This window comes from Lactuca saligna, chromosome 8, assembly GCF_052625555.1.
Source record: "Lactuca saligna cultivar CGN05327 chromosome 8, ASM5262555v1, whole genome shotgun sequence".
Classification (NCBI taxonomy): Eukaryota; Viridiplantae; Streptophyta; class Magnoliopsida; order Asterales; family Asteraceae; genus Lactuca; species Lactuca saligna.
This window is the reverse complement of record NC_136424.1, coordinates 133,385,857-133,392,732: the sequence shown is the minus strand read 5'-3', so window position 1 is coordinate 133,392,732 and position 6,876 is coordinate 133,385,857.

The window sequence follows — 6,876 nt, the reverse complement described above, 5'->3', positions numbered from 1 at the left end:
ATGGTTATTCCATATGTTGGTGATGTTGTGTGAACCATTTGAGGTGTCACACTTGGGGCACTAGGCTCTCGAGCATCATGGAGTCAAGATACATCAAGAGGTATGTATTCTAACTTGTTATATTACCCAAGTATCAAAAGATTGTAAGCTGGCTAGGGTAATACCTTGGAATATTCATATTTGCATGTATAATAGAAAAAACATAGATCTAAGGTATTTAGGGTTGCATGTACACTTAGGAGTGTTAGAATGCTCAAAACCCAACAGTGGTATCAGAGCCTAGGCTTGTTTTCTTGTTATACTTGCAAAATTCGTTGAAAATCGAAGTTTGTATGCTATCTAAACAACAGACTCACCAATTACATGAAGGGACTCGACGAGTCCAAGGAAAAACTCATCCAACTCGCCGGGTTGGTTCATGCACTCAATGAGTTGGACCCCCAGACAACATATCTACGATTGTTTTGGCTGGACTTGGACTAGGAACTTTACCCTAAGCTGTTTTTCAACTTATAAACTTGTTTTTGGTGTGGTAATGTTCATGCTAATCCAATTTCAAAGATAATTGTCAATAGCTTCATATTTTGTATTAGTTTATTGGTTAGGCTAATTACATGAAAAATCTTGATTAAATTACCTTGTTCTTATGAGTTGCTTAGAGTAATAGAAAAGTTATGTGAAATTGTTGTTTTCAATCCAAATCAATCTAAGAGTTGATTCAAAAATGTGTTTTTGAAACTTGTCCTCATGTTATATGAAAAGTCACAATTAAGATTCGTAAAACTCATAAATATTTCCATAGGTTATAAACAAAGAAAAGTCAGATTCTTTTAATAGTTTAAAGTCTTCCATAACTTGTCCTCAAGTTATGGAACTTGAAGAGTTTTTAGAATTAAAACTACTTTAAACACATAAGTTATGGAGTTGAATAGCTTTGAATAGTTTCAAAAGTTGCCCTCAAGTTTTGGAATATGAAAAGTTTTCCCTTATGAATACTTTAATTCCAAGTTAATCCCTTAGAATTTTAAAAGTTAGAATTCAACCCTTATATTTTATAATATTATAAGTTAATAATATTTATATATATGTATAAGAGCAAGTCATCTTACCATTAGTAGGCATCATTCACGAAGTCGGTTTATAAGGGGGGGGGGGGTATAAGGTTACTTCCTATAAAATGGCAGTTTAATGGGTGTCCATTCTCACCCATCGCTTCCTTGACTGGTGTAGGTTCGTTAGCCGAACGGGTTGTACAAGGACTAGAATTATCCCTTCATTATAAGTATTAATGATAAATATAAAGTAACTAAACCTTTTATAAATTGCCAATCTTAGTTACTTTAGGAAAATATGAATTTGGTGCTAACCCATGAAATTACACTTTGCACTATGCTTAAGTCGGTTAGTGGAGAGCGTGTGGGTAATCGGCACACTAGATGGATTTAACAAGGTAGGCAAAGGGTAACTTAATGTTTATCATAGTATCGGTGGAGTGCGTGTGGTTAACTGGCACATCGATTAAGGGGTAAATTATTAAGGGTACCAAGTATATTTACATGGTTATTCACACCTTGTTTTGTGATCCTCGACATCCTAGTCACAAAACCTGATTGGGACAATCGGGATTGAAACATGCCATTGAAAAGTTCAATGAATCTCAAAATATCTATGAGTTTCAAATACAAGTAAAACCTAATTAAATTATTTCGTTTTCATGGTGGAAATTGGTGAATCGTCATTCGCCTACCTTCAAATATTTTATAGCTTGGATTACAGCATCCCTCTTCCATGTTATAAAAGTATTGTGTTGGATCCTAGCCTTAATATTTCATATTAGGTGTTATATTAAGGACTTTAGATCAAATATCTTGAATATCTCCAAAAAAAAATGTCTAGTTCAGACATTTATGGTCTTCCCAAATTTCTTGGAACTTCACTTCCTCCACCTCCTCCAATTATTTTCCCTAAACCACAAGTTCAAGGTCACTCAAGCCCTATTGGCAAGAAAGGTCTATGTGTGATCGCATCTTGGAGATGAAGTCACATATTAACAAGTCGGGAGAGTTGGGTGTCAAAGTCTTAATGACCTATTTGCTTGGTGCTGCTGAATCAACAATGATTCTGAGCTTTGGTAAGAAGATCAACTTTTCAAAATACCATGGACATTGACAATGGAAACATTGGATATCTAGAAACACCTTCTCTTCCCAAGGAAAGGGATTGACCATAGTCAACTCGGTTGAGCAAATGGTAAAGAGAAAGGCAAGACTGTGATAGTCTCATGTACCATTCCCAAAGATTCCATATATTTCTCTTTCCAAAGGAAGGGGCATTGATTGTGAAGCTGCTTATTTACCTGAAAGATCATAAGGTTGATCAAGTCAAAAAGTTTGACTCTACTTCAGGTAAAGTCCACTATTTAACTATGTTAAGTTCTATTATGAGATTCTTGTTACATGATGTGACTAGGTCACATGTTGAAGGTTTAAGAATCATAGAAAAGTGAAGAAACATAAAGGAAGTATATGTTGATTCTGATTGCGACGATGTATTTCGATTGCGTGGTTCGGTGATCAGAATTTTGAGTTGTTGCTTAAGAGCTATGATATATTGCTTAGGAATAGATAATAACAAGTTTTCATATGCTTTTGCACTGTAAGGATAAGTGTTTCCGCAAAGTTTTAAAATAAAATAAAATTTTTGATTTTATTTATTCTAAGTATCCTTACAATGGCATTTGTGGAAAAGTGTTGCTTATATGATTCCATTGATAGCAATATTGGGAAATGAATTTGTTTCTTTCATTTGTGGTAATGTCTAATTTACCAAATAAGGAAAGACTCTTATCATCCAAGTTTCAATTGGACCGAAACTTGAAATCATGCAAGTTGTATAGTATGATGAGTGAGAATTTTCATCTTTGGAAAATTAAGACTAATTCCTTGTTCACATGTATATGTGAGTCAAGTGAAGGACTAAGAGATTGACTACACATTCTTGTGCACTGGTCTAGTCCACTACAAGAGATCGATAAGAGTATTCATCATGATTTACTAAAGTTTAGTAAATACGGTTATACTTACATGGTTAAGTACAATTCTAAAGCATTGGAAAGGTTTCGATGTATGGCGGAACGAATGAGAAGAATCAAATTAGGCAGAAAGATAAAAGTTTCTCAAATCTGAAAAGATGGGAGAGTACTTTAGTATCATGTTTTATGATCATCTTAATGATTAAGAAACCATATCACAATTGGTCCTCTAAGGACATCTTAGTGCATTCCTATGGCTAAGAAGAGGAGTCATACATTGTTGAAATTGTTAAATCAAGAAGATGATCATACTTCAGTTCAAAACAAGTCTTAGAGTCATACTCCAAGATTGTAATTTGAGTGATACATCTTAGAGAAGGTTCATAACACTTGTCAAATGTAAGAGTAAAATGTTTTCTACTCTTGTACATTTGAAATTGGTAAATTGTGATGTTTTGGATAAAACAAAGACCAATTAAGGCCAATTGTGTGAAGTGTTTGTTTTGATAAAGAATCCGCACTATCTCTTGAATATTTGGCAAGATAGTCTTAAATGTCAAAAGGACAGTGGAAGCCTTAAAGATCCTAAAAGAATTTCAAGATCTAATCAAGAATAAAAAACATATAGTTTGACACTAGCATATGACGTGAGGTTTATAACCTATCGTGTTGACATATTTCTATTTTTGTGCCCATTCCAGTTAAAGTTGGATTTGCACATGAGTTCTAAAAGTTCTCAATTGGTTTCATAACAACTTGGAAGCAATGACATGCCCTTGAGCTGCCAGCTGGCAAGAAATTAAGATTGAGTTCAGTCCATATGAGTTTGGATTTGTCATTATCCTTGTCTTGTGATTATTGTTTTGACAATTCACATGGATAAGAATATATACACCATAAAATCTAAGGGTCATAAGGTTTCACTCCGATTCATGAAAATGATGGCGAGGAAACACTTTCACTAAGTAGATTTTAAGTAGATAACAATTGTGATATTTGCATTCTCAAAGTTGTTAGTGGAGCGTGTGTGGTTAACCGGCACACTAACATGGGCTTGTGAGAAATGGCAAAAGATCTAAACAATTGAGACTATGATTACGGCATCCCTTTTCATAGTTCTAAAATTGTTTAGACACACTTGTGAGCTATCTAAGATAAAGTGTATGATTTTGATAAAGTCTTATCAAGGCAATCTCGTCTCTGAAATCTGAACTTTGGTAACAAAGTCAGTAAAGTATTAACTTCTAAAAGTCCAGCTAATTTCTGAGTACATGTCAAAGCTAGTGGGAGCATAAGTGTTATGCTAATAATCATCATGTTAGTGGGAGCATGATAATTATTATTAGTATTGCAATATAGCAATGTTAATTATAGAAAAACAAAAGTTTCAATTTGTGAAGTTGCAGGGGTTGAAAAATTGTTTTGCTATAGTTAAAGGAGAGGAAATTATACTTCATTTCAGGCTTAGATTGAGATTTTAACCATCTTTAGTCAAGAATATATATATGAATTTTATGTGGGTTTGGTTCAACTTAAGAAAATTCTATATATTGCGTTCTCAAAATTCGATTATTATTACGGCATCCCTCTTCATAGTCAAATTTTGAGAACATGGAAAATAAAATTGTTGTAGAAAAAGACTAGTCTAGAATCATGTCTTTATGTGATACATCATGAATCGTGTCCCATTTGCTTTGGGTACAGGATCGATTACATGTGCTATAATATTTATCCTTTCTAAATTTTCCAAATGCCTGGGGCGTTAAGAAGGGGAAAAGGTCTAGAATTGGGTATTACTAAAATGATTAAGCAATTATCGAGGACAATCTAAGGTTTACAAAGATTGGTTGCTCAGGGACAGTTGGAAGTATAATGTTAATTTTGGAAGGACCATATTGACATATTCTGAAAAGACGCAACTCTTTTTCAGAAGTGACAGTCAAAATGGGAATATGGAAATGTTTCCATAGGTGGAAATTATTCAATTTGTGTAAGATTAGAAAAACTTAATGCAAGAAGGATGTTCAAAGGAATGTACTTTGAATTTGAGACTTAGTTACATGGAGTTGATATCCATTGGAATACTTTGTAATGTCTGTTAACAAGTCTTTGTGACTTTGTGCATAATCATTACAAGAGGATCAATGCATATAAGTTTAGAATCTAACAGATTTAGGTAAATGGCGGGAATTTGGAATTCTTTCATTTACGGAAAGGATTTGGGATTGTGAAAAGATAATCATTGAAATTATGTTCAATAGATCTAGTTCACAAAGTAAGGATCATAGACAAACATAGAGTGCATACTTGGTGTATGGAAAAGCTATTGTTTAGAAGAACATAGTGTACATGCTTGGAGCATGGGACAACTAGTGTTTTTAATTCAAGTATAAAGTTGATAAAACCGAAACAATGAATAATGAGTAATCAGTATGGTGATAAATAAAAGTGTTATTTTTATATTCATAGGTTTTGATACCATACTAGATTCAATTATTCTTGTGTTTCATTTTACATGTTTTGACTTCTAAAATAACTAGGTCGTTCTTCTTGAATGACTAAGTTATTCAAACCATCCACAGTCGGTCATATCTTGCAAGACTTTCATGGGTTGGCTTGTAGAGGTCTAAGATGTTGGAAAAGTGGTGCTAAAACACTCATGAGTGCTCATAAGTTATGAATATTGCATTGAACCCACACTAATGGGAATCACTTCATGGATTTTATCACGAGTGATCATGAGATGATAATATCTAATATTCTTCAAACCAAGAGATATGAGTTGTTACTATGAGTTGGTTATACATTGATCGCATGAAATCACATTGGTAGCTCGATGTTATAAAACGTGCCTTTGTATATGATTCAACAAGTAGTAGAACAAGCAGTAGAACAAGCAGTATGAGTAGAATTTATCCATTCCTTTTACCTTCGGGATAAAAGCAATATATGTGGGCCCTTCGATGATTTAGTGATGACACCCCAAATTGCTTAGCCAAGCCAGGACTAATGTGATTTGTTCAATTAGTCGGTCGCCATAAATCGGAAATCGGGAAACAACAAATGGACAAAGAGAATAATTTTAATCCATGTCTCAGTCCATATGATATCTATAATGGAGGAATATATGATCCCTTATCTAATGGACAAGTCATTGACAAAGATCAGAGTTCATCGACAAGGTCAGAGTTCGACAGCGGCTTTTGAGAGCTACGATTGCCAGTTAGGTTTTGAAGTCATACTCAATAATAGTGTAACGACCATAAAATTCAAGCCAAATTAAAACATTTTAATTCATTCAAAAACCATTAAGTTCATACATCTTGTTTTCAAAATAGTTTAAACATCAGAGTATTCCCCATAACCATATCACATAAATCATAAAACATGAGGAGCGGTACGATCACGCCTTCGCCTTGCCATGATCTCCTGAAGTACCTGAAACAAAACACTAAATTGTAATCCCAAAAGCTTAGTGAGTTACCCCCAAAATAACAACCACACATAAACATACTCATAACATAGTACAAATAGAACAACCATGTACATCGGGTCCACTGTGTGACTGGTCAGCCTGCACCGGGCCTTCAGTCCACCTGGTCCACTCTCTGAACCTCGACACATCTGGTTTGCCCTCCTGGGGCCTACAACCTATCCAGAACGCTCACTGGGACTTCGGAATATCTGGTCCTCCCTAGGTATGTTAGCCTACAGCACAAAGCAGGTCCCGCCTCAACCCAACCCCCGTCAAACAGCCATGTGCACATAAAACAATTAATCAAATAACAAAGCTTTAACCAGACAATCGTCTAACAGATCACATAGCATATCAACATCTTAACCAG